A 19,879-nucleotide genomic window follows, 5' to 3' on the forward strand; every position below is an offset into this window, starting at 1 on the left:
ATCAAATGTTTAATTACGTATTATATTATTATGTCATTATGAAATTATATTAAATTGTCATCATTATGTATATCACATCAATAACTAATTTTTATATTAACAAATATTACAGTACAAATAATCCAAACGAAATTTCAACCAATCATCATTATTTCACAGTAAAAATTAAATTCACACTAACAAAATAAATAATACATCATAATCTGACCCCCCATAATAACAAACGATTATTAACATTGTGTCACAGATTTTACAACAGAGCTAGGGCCAGAGCTATTGATTTTAGTGAATAATAAACAGGGATCATATCGAATAATCCGACTCCATTTTTCGATCATACCAAAAACTCTCTGTATAAAAACCCTACTATAGGTAAACATACTAACACATGAATTCCGAGATTCCACCAGTGTGCCGCAAACTGCTGGATTCCCACCTTAAGCTGAGGTGTTGCAAGCGTCCATGGACTGCGATGTTTGCTTAGTGTCGAGCGGGTCATATTACGCTTGTTTGGTCAAAAAAGAAAAAAAGTGGAAAAAAGAATTTCTCAAATCGGACCACGGGTGTCGGAGTAATAAAAGAAAAAAAGTGGAAAAAAGAATTTCTCAAATCGGACCACGGGTGTCGGAGTAATATATACGATATATATAATACGGTAATATATACGATATATATAATACGGACATACAAAAATAGCCACAACCGAGTAAAGAACCTCCTCCTTCTATAAAATTGAAATCTGTTAAAAATATGAAATAATATTAAATGTGTGTGTGCAATAAAGAGTATTTGTATTGTATTATATTGTGTATTTGTGTATTCCAAGGAGTTCTAAATGCCAATCCATTAATGGACTCTAATATTATGGAATTACAGGTGATTTTAGGAATTAACCTATTCGAATACACCTTACTTACCATTTTCTATTATTATTGACAATGATCAGAGTTACAGGCCAATTTCACAGTATTAAGAAACATAATGTTCAATAATGCCGGCCGTGAATGTAATTAGGTATCGGAAGGTTATGTGAAATATGCCGTATAATAAATAAATAACGATTTTTTTATAAAGATTTAGGACCTATGGTGCTCAAACGTGGTCACTCACCGAGGCGCAGAATACCAAATTGACCGAGATTAAAACGGATTGAACGAGTCCGAAACTCTACGCTGCGCTCAAAAACGTGCATATGATGTTGGAGTTTGAACATGTCAGAGTCTTTGCTTACGGTGGCGTCGTCGAATATCCGTGCTCATCACACGAATGAATGCCCTTACCAGGATTTGAACCCGGGACCATCGGCTTCATAGGCAGCATACCCACTAGGCCTGACCGGTCGTCAAAACGACAATATAATGTGATGTCAATTCAACAAGTGTTTATTTTTTTTATTTTTTTTATTATAGGACATTATTACTAAACTAGCCATAAAATAAAACTACTTAAAAATTAAACTAATATTAAATAAAACTAAAATTAAAAGATATACTAATAAACAAATTAGTTATAAAAAGAATACCCCTTCTAAAAACATTATTATAGTTGTTAAAAACATTGTTTAAAACATGGTTTGCGGTCAATAAAAACGATATGTCAAAATTGATCCGATCGATTCCACTGTGATCCCAATAATATCTATCTACGATATTTCTAACGTCAAAGTGACATTGGTCGCCCGAATCGAGCTGCTTCTGTCAATTATACGACATACAAACGATATTTAAATGAGAACTTATCTAAACCGTCTTTAATCGTTATCGTATTTCATTCTTTGAATCGGGCCGTATCTTTTATAAAAATCAATCATTTGATTGTTATTCATTTAATCATGAAATATACCTAGGCGACTCCATTGCCCTCTGTGTCCATAACACCACCACCTGTCCGTACGCTACTTATTACCTTTCATTCTACCACATTCTTTAATTTTGTAACCATTATACTTTAGCTTATCAAAGTATTTAACGCATTCACTGCCGGCGACCCGCTAGGCGGGTTCTCTTCTCTGTTCGTAGTCGATTTTCGCTACATACGGTTTTTCCATCTTACCGGCTACGCTCGTTACGCGTAGCTCGTGCTCTCATTGAATGTTAATGTTAATTTTGACGACCGGTCTAACCTAGTGGGTAGTGACCCTGCCTATGAAGCCGATGCTCCTGGGTTCGAATCCCGATAAGGACATTTATTTGTGTAATAAGCATAAATATTTGTTCCTGAATCATGGATGTATTTAAGTATTTTGTATATTATAGGGACCGTGCGCGTTGGAGGGTCTGCCATCTTGTGGCCTTAATCGGAACCATATACATGTACTTTTACAGGTCACGTGTTTTCTTGTGCATAGTAGGTTCTGCCATCTTTTGGGCTACATCGGAACAATAAACATCACATTTACGCCTCGCGCCAAAAATCTGACAGCTCCTGTGCTGCCTCCTACAGTTCATGCACGCTTCCTATATATATCGTTGTCTGAGTACCCACAACACAAGCTTTCTTGGCTTACCGTGGGGCTTAGCCAATTTCTGTAATAATGTCCCTATATTATTTAATTAAGCCTTACCTATGGCTACTCTAAGGTAGCCTAATCAAAATTTCCAAGCGTAGCAAACCATTATGATTAAATAGCTAACATACTATGTACTGACTAACATACTTACTTACATAATGTTTCACGTTCACACATCATTATGTCATAAACGTGAAAATTGGACTGACAAACTTCAGTTTAAGAGTTTGACAGATTTGTAGAAGGGTCAAATTTATTTGGTACACAGTTTTATACTCGCTATGTGTATACGTATAGAACGATTTACTGTCATGATATGCCATATTTATCGCCAAAACATTTTTATTTGCAGTCGCGTGTGGCGCTAGTGTGTACGCGGGGTGTGGAGATTTGGTTTTGATTGTTTAGTTCCGAATTTGGCCGCGTGTTGGGTTAAGTTGGTATTGTTTGCGCATGCGTTAGAGAATGTGTCGGGGCAGTGGCGCGCGCGCTCCGCTACTGGGGACATCTAGTGGGGAAAATATGATACGTTTAGTGAAAAGTGGATTTTAAGTTATAGTTTAGTGCGAAATATCAGTTTGGTGTGAAATCATTTTGAATAAGTAACAATGGAAACGGTAAGTGTTTTATTGTTTATTTCTGTAGTAAATTGATGGAAATGAAATAACGAAATAATTTTTTAATTTCTTACTGATAATTTGGTGGATAGTTAATATTTTGACGTAAACGTTGACGAAAAATTAGAGGTTACTACCAATCAGACCATCTCAAAGTGTACTATTTATTTCAGAAGAAAGTGATTATTGGCTTAGTAAAAAAATCCCTTGACATTAAAACAAAAGATATTTTTTGTCTAGATTTTAGAAGTCTCAGTCTAGTATTTTAATAACTTGGTGACAGACTTATTCGTAAATAGACAACAACTTTCAGAATATTTAAGAATCGATTCAAAAAACTTTAATATTTCCACTTTTCGTTTAGAACAGATAAAAAAATAGAATTATTTGCGATTAAAATCAAATCAAACTAAATTAACTAATAATTAGTATTTAACCATAGCTGTATATGATGCAACAGTTTTCCGCAAACGTTTTGTTTCCATCTATTTTTACTTTCTTTGTTCGATTGTTCATTTAAATTTTGCACTGTTAAACAATGCGTGTATAAAATCCCAGCCACCGCTGGTTTACGCAGTTTTTTCTTACAAATAAACTCCAAATACCGACGAGTCGATGTTAGATTATGGTTTTTCATCATTATAGGTTCAGGCGAGCGAGCGCAAGTAAATAAATGATGCTTTAATTTCACTAAAACCTTAAAAAACACCAATATGAGAAAAATATTAACTATAAAACATTACAAAACGAATCTAATTTAACGTTATTAATTACTTAAAAGTCAATTCTACCAGTCCACGAGGAAACAACTCAAATTTTGCATCAGATTATTTGGCCATTCTTGTGAATGAAATACAATTTTCTGTCTAGTTTTTGAAGGATAAAGGGAGCCTTTATGGCGCAGTGGGATGGCGATGGACTGGCCACGGTGTCGGTTTTTCGTCCTCATATGAAAGGAAGTAGGCCAGCGATTGTGCATACACATCGACACGTGGCCCATTCCATAGCGCGTGCTACTATCGCATGCCCATCTCACTGATCCAGTGCTGGGCCATCGAGTAGAGAAGCCATAACCATCGCATGGCCTTCTCGCTCGTCCAGCGCTGGGCCATCGTGTAGAAGAGCCAATATGAGCTGGTGTGGTGAAAAATAGATTCTTTATTGACTTATTCATTGATAATAAAAAAATATTCGTTTGGCATAAACATCGTAAAGTAAGTTAAATATAGTAAACACAATAAGAAAACATAGTTATAATTGATAAATATAGGTATACCCAACAGGATGCTTTTCAACATAATATCAAGTCATGAGTCGTGATATAGCTAGCATACAAAGCTATATAATGTTACTTGAAGATTTGATAATATGCCTGTGTAAAGCTATTAGTAGCGGTTTGACACGAACCTACGGCCTGATTCGAACGTTAATACACGTCTAAAATTAGTTCTAGATACGATATGAATTGGATATGTCAGTGTCAAAAGTGACGTTTCTCCAAACGAAACCGCAAGCAAGCTAAGTTTGCAACGATTTTGATAGCCCATCCTGTGCATGTCATAACTTCATCAAAATCGCTGCCAACTTTTCTTGGTCTGACTGTACCAGACATAAATACCTATAGATATTTTACTTGAATGTTCATAGCAAAGTTTAATGTTATTTCAGCAAGTACCTAGTCCTAAAATCGATTGTATGACTCTAAACCTGACGTTTTGCGTACTCACAACACATAGACACACATTTATAACATGTATGATTTCTCACTATGCCGGGCGTATGTACCAACGTGTAGTTTGGTTCCGCAGCGAAGCGCATCGAAGAAATACATCATGAGTTGCAGTTTGTGAGGCAAACACACGAACAAATAAGACTGTTTGTTTTAACGCTGATCAACAATCATAAAAGCCGCTCCACATTTAGTTCGTGAATCACAGAGCAAGACTTCTCATTCTCAGATATTCTCATTTTTAGCAACTTCATTTCGCGAATGCCGCGAAGACGCGCCTTGTGGAGGGATTTTTGACGATTGTTGTCTGTTTTAAGATGACATCGCAGGTCCCGCGCGAAATCGCCTTTTCCAAACATATAGTCCTCATTCTCTTCTCTGGGGGCTGATTTATGAATTTCGAGCGCTCAAATTCGTCACTCGAAAATCTGTGGAAAACAGCGATATTTTAGAAATACGGGCACTAGAAATTGGGAATCTAGTGGTATTGACCACTCGTTTTCAATTATATTAGTAGAATTTAAATGCCTAGTAGTGGAGATAAATGAGTCCGTGTCGCGCAAGAATTCGCCACTGATTCGCTCTCTCTCACAATTGAATGGGCTCTTGACATTAACACCGGAGTGCGACTTGATTGTGGCGATGGGCGGCTGTGAGGAGGGAATGCCTGAGATTCTGTGACGATGGATGCTAGGCCCTCAACTGTTGTTGTGTAGTTTTACGCTGTTAATTTATATAATTTCATGACGCATTGGTTGCGACTGTAATGTTATGGAAATATGTTGAAAATAAAATAAATTGACGGAAATTATACGAAATCGATCACTCGAAATTCAAAAAAGCGGCCAAGTGCGAGTCGGACTCGCCCATGAAAGGTTCCTTTATGACGTATTAAAAAAAACTACTTACTAGATCTCGTTCAAACCAATTTTCGGTGGAAGTTTACATGGCAATGTATATCATATATTTTTTTTAGTTTTTTCATTCTGTTATTTTAGAAGTTAGGGGGGGGGGGGGGGGACACATTTTACCACTTTGGAAGTGTCTCTCGCGCAAACTATTCATTTTAGAAAAAAATGATATTAGAAACCTCAATATAATTTTTGAAGACCTATCTATAGATACCCCACACGTATGGGTTTGATGAAAAAAGATTTTTTGAGTTTCAGTTCTAAGTATGAGGACCCCCCAAAATTTATTGTTTTTTTTTCTATTTTGGTGTGAAAATCTTAATACGGTTCATAGAATACATCCACTTACTAAGTTTGAACAGTACAGCTCTTATAGTTTCGGAAAAAAGTGGCTGTGACAGAATCGGACAGACAGACGGACATGACGAATCTATAAGGGTTCCGTTTTTTGCCATTTGGCTACGGAACCCTAAAAATCGGCCCCCTGGACATTAACATTATTCAAAATATTTTGATACAATTTGTTGTATGTCGACCACAGCACAGACCACAGCTATGCGCCTACGTTTGATGTTTTACGATTTTTTAATTGTTATAAGAGCTGAGAGCATTCAAAAATTTGTATGAAAGCTCGCTTGTAGTTTTTACCAAATAATCCAAAAATCTTAAAAAGTCATTAGCTATTGCTAATATAATTTAATTACAAAATCTTCCTTTATATACTTATACATAGAAAACACCCATGACTCAGGAACAAATATCCGTATTTAATACAAGTGGCTCTTCGGTAAAGGAACATCGTGAGTAAAATCACATATAGATTTGTATCTTCGTAGAAAAACCGTGAATGCGTGATATCCTAATCCGCATAGAGCGTGGGGTCTACAGTTATAGCACAAACCTTCCTTTGTGGCTTATGCACCGTAATGCGGTTTAAATGGGATAGTGATGATAATGGATGACTCACGCCAGGACAGTCCGGGTGCAGGCCGATGCGTCCAACACTTTGTTTTCTGATGGCTCAGCGTAGGCCAGTCCAAGGGACGCATTTTATGCGTTAGAGGGAGCAAGTGATATTGCTATCTCATTCCACCGCATAGCTGGGTCCCTTAGACTGGCCTACGCTGGGCCATCGTGTAGAGGAGCCCTCACATGATCACTGATTACCCATTATAGAAATCGAAATGACTCGACCTGAAAACGAACCCTTGTAGCGCGAGACGTAGGTACTGAATATCAAGGCTTGGAACCCGTTTTAAAAATAGCGCTAAATACCGGTTTATTTTAGTTTTACTCCGAACTTTCATTGTAACCTAAATAAACCGACGATCCTGGCCTGCCGTGGTGTGCATGCAAACAAAGACACCGACATATTAGGAATAATCCGGTTTTTATTGTTCCCAACCAGTTAATCAGACAAGAACTTTATGGGTTCTCCTAAAATCCGGTTTAAAAATAAAGGTTTTACGAACGAAACCGAAATTAAAAGGTTTTGCGCCAAGTACATGATAACGGTTTATAAAACCGGTTTCCGAGCCTTGCTTAGGTAATGGTGCGAAAGTGGACCCCAGACTGCTTTAAGATGATTCGATTTTTTTTATAAGAGTTAGAAGCGAGAAACAAATTCCATATCAACGTTGAAAAGCTCGAAAATCGGACAAAGTCAAATTAGTGGGCACAGACGTGGTTAATATTAAAAAATATTTTCTATTATATGACTGCCGTCCTATCTTTAAAACCGCTCAAAGCTGCATAATACCAGTTTTCATTTGGACAAATATTCTAAAAGAGAAATGAATTCTCTATCGACTGGTCTTGGAATCATATTTTTATCTGTTGTAGTTACGGAGATACAGACTCGACCTAACACGCTAACTGCATTATAATTTGATACTTCTCAATACTATAAAATCGCAAACCTACATTATTCTTCTATAAGTAATATAAAAGCGCTTAGCCAGTTTTTTATTTTAATTAATCTTTTACGTTATACATAGCTAAAACACATTTACTTGGAAAAACTATTAATATGTTTTATCAAGTACAATTTTTTTTATTAAATACTACACAAAAAAACAGTTACTATGCTTAAACATGGTTAACGTTCTTTAACCGTTTGTGTAAAAGACTTTTACTGCGATTCATGTAACAAATACATCACTAAAACCTATTTAGTGTGCTTAACGGGTAATTATGTTTGAGAAAAAGAATAATAATACAACAGTTAAACACAGCCAACCAACAATGCCACGCTAAAACCCCGCTAAGTGTAAAACATATTCCCTTGAATTTTATTACGCAAGGCAGACGAGTTTATAGAGTTTAACAATGCGCCGTGCGCTGTAAGTTGTCTTTTTTACTCGGTGACTGATGGATGCATGCTTATAAAAAAAAAAAAACGAAAACCGAAAGTAAGCTACGATTTACATACAAAAATGGTGAACGATTAACCAATGATAATTCACGTCGGTAGTGGATTTCTACGTAGCGAGAACATGGCCACTACGAAGACATGATCTAATTTAAAAAGCAACTATATACTTAATAGAGAGTTGCTGGAATTGCTTAAACATATTGAGTTGGTCTTCCAAAGGTCTAAGTAGCAAGTGTCAGCATAAACTAATATAGTAAGTAAGAGGGATTGAGCTAATGCAATCTTAGTGGCGTAATGTTTCGAACTATGCGGAGTGATGCTTTTATATCAAAAAAAATCCTTCTAAACTCGCTCATCTGAGGTATCCATGATAGAGAAACAGCGAGATTTAAGAGACCTGGGGAGAGTAGGAAATCTAAATAGGTACCGTTAAAAATAATGGCAGGTAGGGTACTAAAATCAGTCTTGGCAGAACACTTTGACCTAGGTACCTATCACTAACTTAAATTTCAGTGGATTTACCTTGAGACCGTAACGTGAAAGTCCAAATCAAAATGCTTTCTAAATTAGTGTTCATGTGCATGGTGCAGATTGTCTATGGTAGATGAGTAAAAGAGCCTTGACAGTATGTTTAAAGTGGTAGAAGAAGGAAATATAACGTGTTAGAGTATATAAAGTAAGGAAATGAAACAGGAGACAACACGCTGCCCCGTCCTGTGCAGGGACAATGAAGATTAAGAGCAATCCACCTCTGTTGACGCCCTACTAAATAACTATGAAACTAGTTCACTGTCACAGGAGATACATTAAGAGAACGGAATATGCCTACTAAGATGTCGAAGTCACCCGTGTTGAAAGCATTACCGAAATCCAAGAATGATAACACCGTGATATACCATATCTGCAGTATTTTTACAAGAGCGATAATTGTACTGTGCCGAGTAGGATAACCGGGTTAATATACTCGTAGGTTCGTGAGCGCATGTCTGTTCAAAACGGTAATCTGTTTATGTACAAAAGACACACAAGAACTTAAGAGAGGAAACAAATAAATGGAAATAAATAGAGCGGTAGTTTGAGAAGGAGAAGGAATTGGACTTTCTAACGGCATCTTACCAAAGCGACTGGAAATTATAAGAAGAATAGAGCTATCGAGGATACATATGATGATATGATCAATAAGGTCAATTAGAGGGAGGATCATGTTTTGGCTCGCATCGTCTTTTCCAACGGCCTTAGACGAGACGAACATTAAAAAAAGTTAAGTAGATGCATTAGAAGGGAAGTTTTAGATTTTTATACTTAACGAGAAAAAAAATCAGAAGAAAAGAAGTGCAGATTAATGCAGTCGAAATCAAAAAAGGTATTAATTGAGCTTTGTAATATTTACTAACTCCAAGTAACTTAAGAAACTACCACACTTTAGCGGGTCCCCAAATTCAACGGAATTATGAAAGTGAAGCCTCTGATCATCTCCGCATATTGTACTACAGCCATTCCATATTGCATGAGATTAATGCTTTATTTTTATGCGAAGGGTGTTAAAGGCTGATTTTGGCTGCCCTATATAAAAACCTACTAGGTAAGGTGGGTAACTAATTATTGGAAATTCGTTTTTTATCTTATTTGTATCCATCTCGTAAGTACTCACCCGATTACAGAGACACCTGCTCCAAAATCGGCACAATTATTATGATTACTACAGATTTCTATGCCTCTAAACCCAGTAAGTAGTATGTTAACTTACCTTTTACCGTAGTAAAACTCAGGAAGTCACAAATTCCGTATAAAAAACTAGTAGGGATAGGGATCTGAGAAATGATAGGTTTTAGTGTAGTCATTTAGCCTTACTAGGTTTTTGAACTGGCAATTAAAGCGCGGGGGGTCATTTTCAAAAGTGGGCTTCATTAGACACTGGGCCTTACATGGATCAGGCACCTTAAAATGGTTAGTAATCTACTTCTTCACGTACATTTTTTTTATATAAAATTTAACACATTTTTGAGACCGACACACTTTGCGTTTTTAAAATTTTAAAAAATTGACGACTGATTTGTCAGTATTTTTTAAGTTTTTGGTTTTATTTTTGCATGCGAATAAATACATATACGATACAGATGTGATTTAACATATTGAATTTCTCTTAAAACTTAGTAGTATAACGCAGGTTAACATGATTTTGTTAATACAATAAACCTTTTTTTGTGAATATTTCCAAGACTTAAACCTAGTGAGCATTACTAGTTCGTCATTTAACGGGCTTTTAGTATAGGAATGCATACAAATTACTTCAATATGTATAGTCATTACATAGCTAAAAAACGGTTACAGTCCAATAACGTGTTTATTACAAATGTTTTCTAGGTAATATTTTAACAGATAAAATACTATAAAATTGTTCAGTACCTTTGCGGTTATTAAGCTATGTTTTGTTTATTACACAATTCACAATTACGATACTATAAACACGTAAATTGACTTGGCCGTTATTTTAGTTATTTTTTATATGTTATTCAATTCTAAACAACGGTTAAGGTATACTTAACGGTGTTTTAGGAGTAATATCGCACATATTTTAGTAATTATTTGCAACACTAAAACACAAAATTGTGATTTTCTAATTAATAATATAATATTTGAGGAAATGGTTTTCAAACAAAGTAAGGATAAATTTAGTTTTAATTTTTGCACAAAAGAAATCCGGAAGAAATGTACACATTTTCTAGAGATATGGGTTTGAACGTTTTTTGCTCATATCTCAAAACTATAATTTGTGGGTTAGATAGGTTTTAGTGATAGGACGGCAGATGAATATTCAGAAAAAAATAGTGTCTACGTTTCTATAGATAAGCGATCACGTGACTTCATTCTCTAGAGGTCAAAACCACAGTAATTCACACATAACACTAAATCTTCGGCTGAAAACACGTTTGTGCCATATCCATTTTAAGCGACATCCCTTTTTAATGATTCCTAATCACAAAAGTTGTGACATTTCCAAAACTTTGTGTCATTTATATATTACACGTTTAACATTTACTCATCAAAAACGGATATGGAAATAATAAAAACGATTTTATTTTATGATTACCACTATTAAACATATGTATATGGTACTATAAATAGTTTACATATGTGCCTAAATGATAAATAAGTTAAAAATTTCCTAAATATAAAAAAAACGGTTTTTTGCTTCTTTTCGCTCTCCTGTAAACCAATATAAGTGGTGTATCTAAAACGTATTCTCAGACGACAAAAATATATAACAACGAAACGATAATGGCGGATTTGTTTGTTTACGTTTTCGGTCATTGCCACCGACCCTGACTTTCAGAATATATTATGTAACTTGGTAGTTGTATGACGCATTGCATTCACAGAACAATTATAACTGACCTCTGATTATCTTTGCAATAAAAATGTGCCCAATGTCTTTGCATTCTCGGCTCAGCATTGCTCCGAGCAATTATTAGGGTTGGCACAACTTGACGTCCCTTTGCGTGCACAGTCACAGATAAGATAATTTGAATAAGTACCCGTATTGGTAATTTTCTTATTACTTTGACAATTTTTACCAATGCTTTATACAGATGTTTTACTAATTTATTTTTACAATGTTTTACCATTATTATTATAGTTTCTATTTTTTTCCGTGAGCTTCTACGGATTATCGTCTTATCTATTGTTTAAAAACCGCAAAGGCGCGTGCCACTATGAAAAAATGGTCAGGCCGCATAGGTAGCGTTTATTGAATTACTACTCTATTGAGCACGGAATAAGATTCATTATGAACTAATACAGAATTCTAACAGAATAGCTGTCTGATCTCTATTGGTGCGTCTAAGGTAGGCGACTAAACGCTCTCAAACCAGCTTAACTTGTGACACTGCGATCCGAAACAAAGATACGTATTCGAAGACCTCGCTTGCACTGGTAATGCGAGCGCACGGCTAGCTAGCGCCAAGGAAGCAATGTTATGTTTCCCGAAGAGCAGGTAAAAAACAGGGCCGGATTTTCTCTTTAAATTAAAGAACGTAAAACCACCCAAATATATTTGTGTGAAAATCCGGCCCTGTTTTTTACCTGCTCTTCGAGAAACATAACATTGCTTCCTTGGCGCTAGCTAGCCGTGCGCTCGCATTACCAGTGCAAGCGAGGTCTTCGAATACGTATCTTTGTTTCGGATCGCAGTGTCACAAGTTAAGCTGGTTTGAGAGCGTTTAGTCGCCTACCTTAGACGCACCAATAGAGATCAGACAGCTATTCTGTTAGAATTCTGTATTAGTTCATAATTAATCTTATTCCGTGCTCAATAGAGTAGTAATTCAATAAACGCTACCTATGCGGCATGACTATTTTTTCATAGTGGCACGCGCCTTTGCGGTTTTTAAACAATAGATAAGACGATAATCCGTAGAAGCTCACGGAGAAAAATAGAAACTATACCATAATTGTAGTGAATTGTGCGTCATTCATTTTGATTTATTTGAGTTTTAACGAATAATTTTAGTTTACCTAAAAATATAAATGAATTATGTATGTATGAAATCTAGATTAGAAATATTCTGTTTTTTGCTAAGCCCTATCCGGGTCCTAGTAGATATGTATGTACCTAGCATTAAATTGCATTTGTCTAGGTACTGTAATCTACTTTGGTTGCAAATAAATATTGAAATTGAAATTGAAATTTTGACAACCCTAAATAACAGAAAGGGATAGTGCCGTACATTAGAAAGGGACAGCATGATATTGAGTAAGTACTGTTGAAGGGGCTAAGCATTGGCAAGTTAACTCTGTTTCAAATGTCCCATGGTCTTGATGATGAAACCGGAGAGCTACTGATTCAAGGGCGCGGGCGCCTGGGGGCAGATTTTTGAATTTCGAATGCTCGATTTCATGTAACTCCCTTCAATTTATCTCCACTACTAGGCATTTAAATACCACTAGATTCCCAATTTCTATTGCTCGTATTTCTAAAATATCAATTCGCCGTTTTCCACAGATTTTCGAGTGACTGAATAATTACACAATAAAATACTTAGTACAATCAGATTATAAAAGTGATAATTGTTTCTAAATAAAATAAATAAGTGAAATAGTACCGAAAATAAAAAAATTAACATAAAAAATATATAAGTGTAGGTTCGGTGTAATATCTCCTAGAAATCCTCTGAAGTACCTATTATATACTGAAATCCGCAACCAAAAAGCCTTTTGGTATCCCCGATTCCCCGGTTTTCATAAACACAAATATCATTCAAACGTAATAATAATAAATTCAAAGTAACCTTACTCGAAAGAGTGAAGGTTACTTTGACAGCGTCCGCCATAACACCTATAGTTGTCCTTGGCGCTGTGGGCATGACTAGTAACGACGACTTTAGGTGTACTTGGCGTTCAAAAGGTTAAACATAATAAAATTCGCGTCATAAAATAAACTCTAAAGTATACTGAAAATCAAAACAAAAGTTATTTTTAAAATTCGCTGAACAAATGTTTGTCTGTTTGAGGTATACAGCAGTTTATATTTTACTCTTGTTAGTATGACATCTGTTTCTATTTATAGTTTCAGATTTATCAATGTCATTGCACAAAACAGTTCTAGTAACTGCAGTGTACTCATGACAAGCCGCAAATGTCAGTAATCGTGATAATCCAAGGTGCCGTGGAGACAGTTATTGTTTGCAAACGCGGCCGCTTCCGGCTCCACACATGCGCCTGAGTTGTTTAGGCAGCTGTTAGACCAGCGGCGAGATAGCGACTGTATTTTCGCGTAATGTAGGTATACAATTTACAGCAACATTTTAATTGAACTATCAAGTATACAAATAATTAGTTAACGGTGTGAATTATGGTAGAGTTCTCGATAAGAGATGCATGTATTAACTTTAACTAAGGTAACTTAAATATGCCGCCTTTTGATATACTCAAGTCTTAACCTTTTCGACGCCATGTCAAACACAAAAGCTGTCACTCGGACGCCACGTCACTGAAGTGTCAAAACTGAAATTGAACTTTATGCGTACGCATATAGGTCTATGTTGCTATGTGGTCTGTGACGGATTAATTGCTCCAGTGTTTAACTTCAGTAAACTTATAAGCGTATAAAACCGAAAGTTAGGTATAGAGGCGTATTGTGAAAGTAAATTTTGTAGTCAATTAAATTTCCTGCCATCTTTCGGCACAGGACTAAAACTCTTAGAATGACAAATGCACCGAAAAAAATATTTTTCTACAATACTACCAGAACGTATAGTAGTTAAAAATATAGTTATACCTACTAAAATCCGGTAGTAATAACAAAAAATGTTGTATCGTGTAAAACTTGTTTTTTAAACATCACTGTTTAATTCTAGTTAAATGCAATTTAGTACTGCTTACAATTTCGTTGTATATTTAAAGATGCAAGTGTTGTAAATATTAAACGTTTGTCTCGTTTACTAAATGCATCGTAACACTAACTATTGATATGTAAAAATAAAGATACGAGTGTACACGTTACAAGTTATTATGTTATGGCTACTATTAGTACGGTCGCCAAATCTCAAAAGCCCTCTAGAAACACGATTTAATTGACTCGGCTCGGCCTTACCCACAACCGGTATCAATGTGTTCGGACAGTTCTCCTGATCACCGTACATGCGGTAGTAAAGCGGAAAAATGGTGGAGGGGATAGTAATGACGTCACAAAGATGGCGGCCGGACCTATTCTTTTTGGCGGTGTATCTCGAAAACCACTTAACCGATTTTAATCATCGAGGTGTCAAATAATAGCTTATATTATGGAGATTATTTCCTTTTCTACAAACATTTACGTGAAACCTATAGGAAAAAAAATAATCACAAAAAACAGTTTTTTTATAAAATAATTTTTTTTATTTTGTAAATATCTCCGTAAATATTAGCATTTCGCAAATTTTGTTTAATATAAAACATATTGCTTCATTATCAAGGAATATAATGAGCCTTAAAACATACAGATCGAGTAATAAACAATGAAGCTACACTCATTTATTTGCGCATGGGTAACGATAACTGGCTTTTACCGGTCGAAACTGTGGTGACTGTTACGATACGTATTGAATGGAATTTATAGAGTATCGGTTTTAATTACTGAAATTATAATGACAATTATAAAAACCAGACACAATAATGTTACCTTACTTCGACGTTTAGTCTCTTTTTTCGTCTTAATCATAGGTAGGTACATATTTCTTTTTACTTAAAAATTTTATACAGGGTGAACTTTTAACCACCAGTCATACTCTGCGCAGCGACTTTATAGGTCATACTGAACAACTTTTACTATTAGTAGTCCCCAAGCCGCTCCGAGGCCAGATTTAATTGACTCAGCTCGGCCTTACCCACAACCGGTATCAATGTGTTCGGGCGTTTCTCCTGATCACCGTACATGCGGTAGTAAAGCGGAAAAATGGTGGGAGGGGATAGTAATGACGTCACAAAGATGGCGTCCGGACCTATTCTTTTTGGCGGTGTATCTCGAAAACCACTTAACCGATTGTATTCATCGAGGTGTCAACTAATAGCTTATATTATGGAGATTATTTCCTTTTTACAAACATTTACGTGAAACCTATAGGAAAATAATAATCACAAAAAACATTTTTTTTTATACATTTGGTTGGTAGGTTTGTCTTATGTTTTAAGAGCCCTTAATCCTTGGAGCGTTCTCCGATTTCACGAAATAACGCTCGATAGATGGCGTTGGCGCTCGGTACGCGAGCGCCGGCAACGCGACGCGCGTTTCAATGCAGACTAGAATAATCTTGATAGTTTTCAATATAATTTCAAGCAACATTAATTTTAGTGTTATATGATATCATATGGGCACTCTTTATTTTATTTTATATGCACAGTAGTTTTTTTTATGTACACTACTACTAAGTGTACAGACTACAGAGTGTACTATAACCCTTGCTCTTTATTCTGTCTCTTTCACACCAATGGAAAATGAAGAAGTTAGTAAATGACTGCAGGTATAAATAAAGTATATTAGTGCGATAGAGAGACAGATAGTGTATCGTTGTCGTATCGTAAACGATTGGCATGTTGGCCACACACTTGCTTGGTGCCTAGCCAAAATACCAATCGTTTGCGTATATTAGTGCGATAGAGAGACAGTAGTGTTTCGTTGTCGTATCGTAAACGATTGGCATGTTGGCTACGCACCCATGATACCTAGCCAAGAAGCCAATCGATTGCGCATATTAGTGCGATAGAGAGACAGATAGTGTTTCCTTGTCGTATCGTAAACGTTTGGCATGTTGGCTACGCACCCATGCTGCCCAGCCAAGATGCCAATCGTTTGTGCATATTAGTACGAGAGAGAGACAGATAGTGTTTCGTTGTCGTATCGATTGGCATGGTGGCTACGCACCCATGCTGCCTAGTCAAGATGCCAATCGTTTGCGCACATTAGTGCTATAGAGTTTCAGTGTTATTTGAAATCACGTTAGGGTTTGTATTATTATTTATGACCCGAATGAAGTCCATCCAGGTTCTTATGATGGAGTCAGGAGTTGGTCACCAGAACTCCTAATCTACTCATTATAATTCCATCGTGCTTGGGCTCAAAAGATTTGCCCTGACGAACACCATCGATCTAGATGAGGTCCAGGGTCTCATGACGGAGTCAGGAGTTGGTCACCAGAACTCCCCAGAACTCCTAATCTACTCATCATAACTCCATCGAGTTTGGGCTCAATAGATTTACCCTGATGAGCACCATCAATCTAGATGAAGTCCAGGGTCTCATGATGGAGTCAGGAGTAGGTCACTAGAACTCCTAATCTACTCATTATAATTCCATCGTGTTTGGGCTCAAAAGATTTGCCCTGACGAGTACCATCGATCTAGATGAAGTCCAGGGTCTCATGATGGAGTCAGGAGTTGGTCACCATAATTCCTAATCTACTCATCATAACTCTATCGTGTTTGGGCTCAATAGATTTGCCCTCACGAGCACCATCAATCTAGATGATGTTCAGGGTCTCATGATGGAGTCAGGAGTTGGTCACTAGAACTCCTAATCTACTCATTATAATTCCATCGTGTTTGGGCTCAAAAGATTTGCCCTGACGAGTACCATCGATCTAGATGAAGTCCAGGGTCTCATGATGGAGTCAGGAGTTGGTCACCAGAACTCGTAATCTATTTATCATAACTGCATCGTGTTTGGGCTCAATAGATTTACCCCGACAAGCACCATCAAATTACCATTATGATGAATAGATTAGGAGTTCTGGTGACCAACTCCTGAGTCCATCATGAGACCCTCGAATTAATCTAGATCGATGGTACTCGTCAGGGCAAATCTTTTGAGCCCAAACACGATGGAGTTATGATAAATAGACTAGGAGTTCTGGTGACCAACTCCTGAGTCCATCATGAGACCCTGGACCTGATCTAGATTGATGGTGCTCGTCAGGGCAACTCTATTGAGCCCAAACACGATGGAGTTATGATGAGTAGATTAGGAGTTCTGGTGACCAACTCCTGACTCCATCATGAGACCCTGGACCTCATCTAGGTCGATGGTGCTCGTCATGGCAAATCTCATGAGCCCAAACACGTTGGAATTATAATGAGTAGATTAGGAGTTCTAGTGACCAACTCCTGACTCCATCATGAGACCCTGGACTTTATCTAGATTGATGATGCTCGTCAGGGCAAATCTATTGAGCCCAAACACGATGGAGTTATGATCAGTAGATTAGGAGTTCTGGTGACCAACTCCTGACTCCATCATGAGACCCTGGACCTCATCTAGGTCGATGGTGTTCGTCAGGGCAAATCTATTGAGCCCAAACACGATGGAGTTATGATGAGTAGATTAGGAGTTCTGGTGACCAACTCCTGACTCCATCATGAGACCCTGGGCCTCATCTTGATCTATGGTGCTCGTCAGGGCAAATCTTTTGAGCCAAAACACGATGGAATTATAATGAGTAGATTAGGAGTTCTAGTGACCAACTCCTGACTCCATCATGAGACCCTGGACTTCATCTAGATCGATGGTACTCGTCAGGGCAAATCTTTTGAGCCCAAACACGATGGAATTATAATGAGTAGATTAGGAGTTCTAGTGACCTACTCCTGACTCCATCATGAGACCCTGGGCCTCATCTAGATCTATGGTGCTCGTCAGGGCAAATCTCATGAGCCCAAACACGTTGGAATTATAATGAGTAGATTAGGAGTTCTAGTGACCAACTCCTGACTCCATCATGAGACCCTGGACTTTATCTAGATTGATGATGCTCGTCAGGGCAAATCTATTGAGCCCAAACACGATGAGGTTATGATGAGTAGTTTAGGAGTTCTGGTGACCAACTCCTGACTCCATCATGAGACCCTAGACCTCATCTAGATTGATGGTGCTCGTCAGGGCAAATCTATTGAGCCCAAACACGATGGCGTTATGATAAGTAGATTAAGAGTCCTGGTGACCAACTCCTGACTCCATCATGAGACCCTGGACCTCATCTAGATCGATGGTGTTCGTCAGGGCAAATCTTTTGAGCCCAAACACGATGGGATTATAATGAGTAGATTAGGAGTTCTGGTGACCAACTCCTGACTCCATCATGAGAACTTGGACTTCATCCGGGTCAAAAATAATAATGCAAATGCAAACCCTAACGTAATTTCAAGTAAAAATGCGTTTTTCAGAAAATCGCAGCCAAATAACACTAGAGCCTCATAGTGTTGTGTTCCTGCCGGTGAGTAAGGTTGCCAGAGCTCAACGAGGGGTGGGAGGGGGTTAGAGTCGGCAACGCGCATGTAACTCCTCTGGAGTTGCAGGCGTACATAGGCTACGGATACTGCTTACCATCAGGCGGGCCGTAAGCTTGTTTGCCACCGACGTAGTATAAAAAAAGGACCACTGAAAATCCATCAATAAGCGAGAGTCTGTTAAGCATAGTGTAAAAAATGAACTTTTATTAAGATTTTCTAATCGCAGTATATAGCACTTCTCGGAACTCCGTAGCTGATTACGATCGCAACGAATGCCTGACAATCGAGCACAGGTCCGTCCTCTAAGCGCGCTCCGCGCGGACTGAGAGCGGGGCGTCGCTGCTGCGTGATTTATACGTGTTTAAAAAAAAATATAAATTTACGGCAATGTAGGTCCCATAGTTATGATTTTTTTTTATAGGTTAACATAAAGTTACAGTTTGCTATAATATTATTTTTAAAGCAAAATATGCGTACAATTTGCGGAAAAAAAAAATATAATAAAACCCTGTTTTCGCCAAAAAAAATGAAGAAAACTCGGAAGGTATTTTATCAGTTTTTTCAAATGAATCTTCGATTGTTAATCATTCCAGCCCCTCGTACGAGATATGTTGAATCAAATTGTAGTCATTCATGTACCAAATGATTCTTGTTTACAGCAAAATTGAGAACCGAAACGCCACATCTCACTGCAAAATTTGGAAAAGACTCCCAAAAAAACTCATTAAAAAAGAGGTTTAAAAGAGAAAATGAAAATTTGAACTGTTGGAGCCGCTAGTTTAGGAAACGATTATTTAAGTACGTTACCAGTTTTTGAATAAATACTAATAGTTACGTCGTAATCTTGAATGAAAAAGGAAGCATTTTACAAAATACGCTCGTCTGTAGGAATAAGGACTCTTAAAGCAGTAAAATCTTTCAAGTCGAAACACAGTATAAATATACATTTTGTTGTCTAATCTAAAAGTATGATGTTCATTG

General features: G+C 37.0%; 1 protein-coding gene across 2 annotated transcripts in view; it reads left to right on the plus strand.

Annotated features, from left to right (window-relative positions):
* LOC133522500 (organic cation transporter protein-like) overlaps window positions 1-19,879 on the plus strand; it is an 82,781-nt gene that overhangs the window by 1,398 nt on the left and 61,504 nt on the right. The window contains exon 1 of one of the 2 annotated variants that reach the window (XM_061857853.1): window positions 2,882-3,126. The exons of the other annotated variant lie outside the window; for it this stretch is intronic. The gene's annotated coding sequence lies outside the window, so the exon portion shown is untranslated. Of the gene's footprint in view, window positions 1-2,881; window positions 3,127-19,879 lie in introns of those variants that run through there. 2 annotated transcript variants of the gene reach the window in all.

This window comes from Cydia pomonella, chromosome 11 (genome assembly GCF_033807575.1).
Source record: "Cydia pomonella isolate Wapato2018A chromosome 11, ilCydPomo1, whole genome shotgun sequence".
Classification (NCBI taxonomy): domain Eukaryota; kingdom Metazoa; phylum Arthropoda; class Insecta; order Lepidoptera; family Tortricidae; genus Cydia; species Cydia pomonella.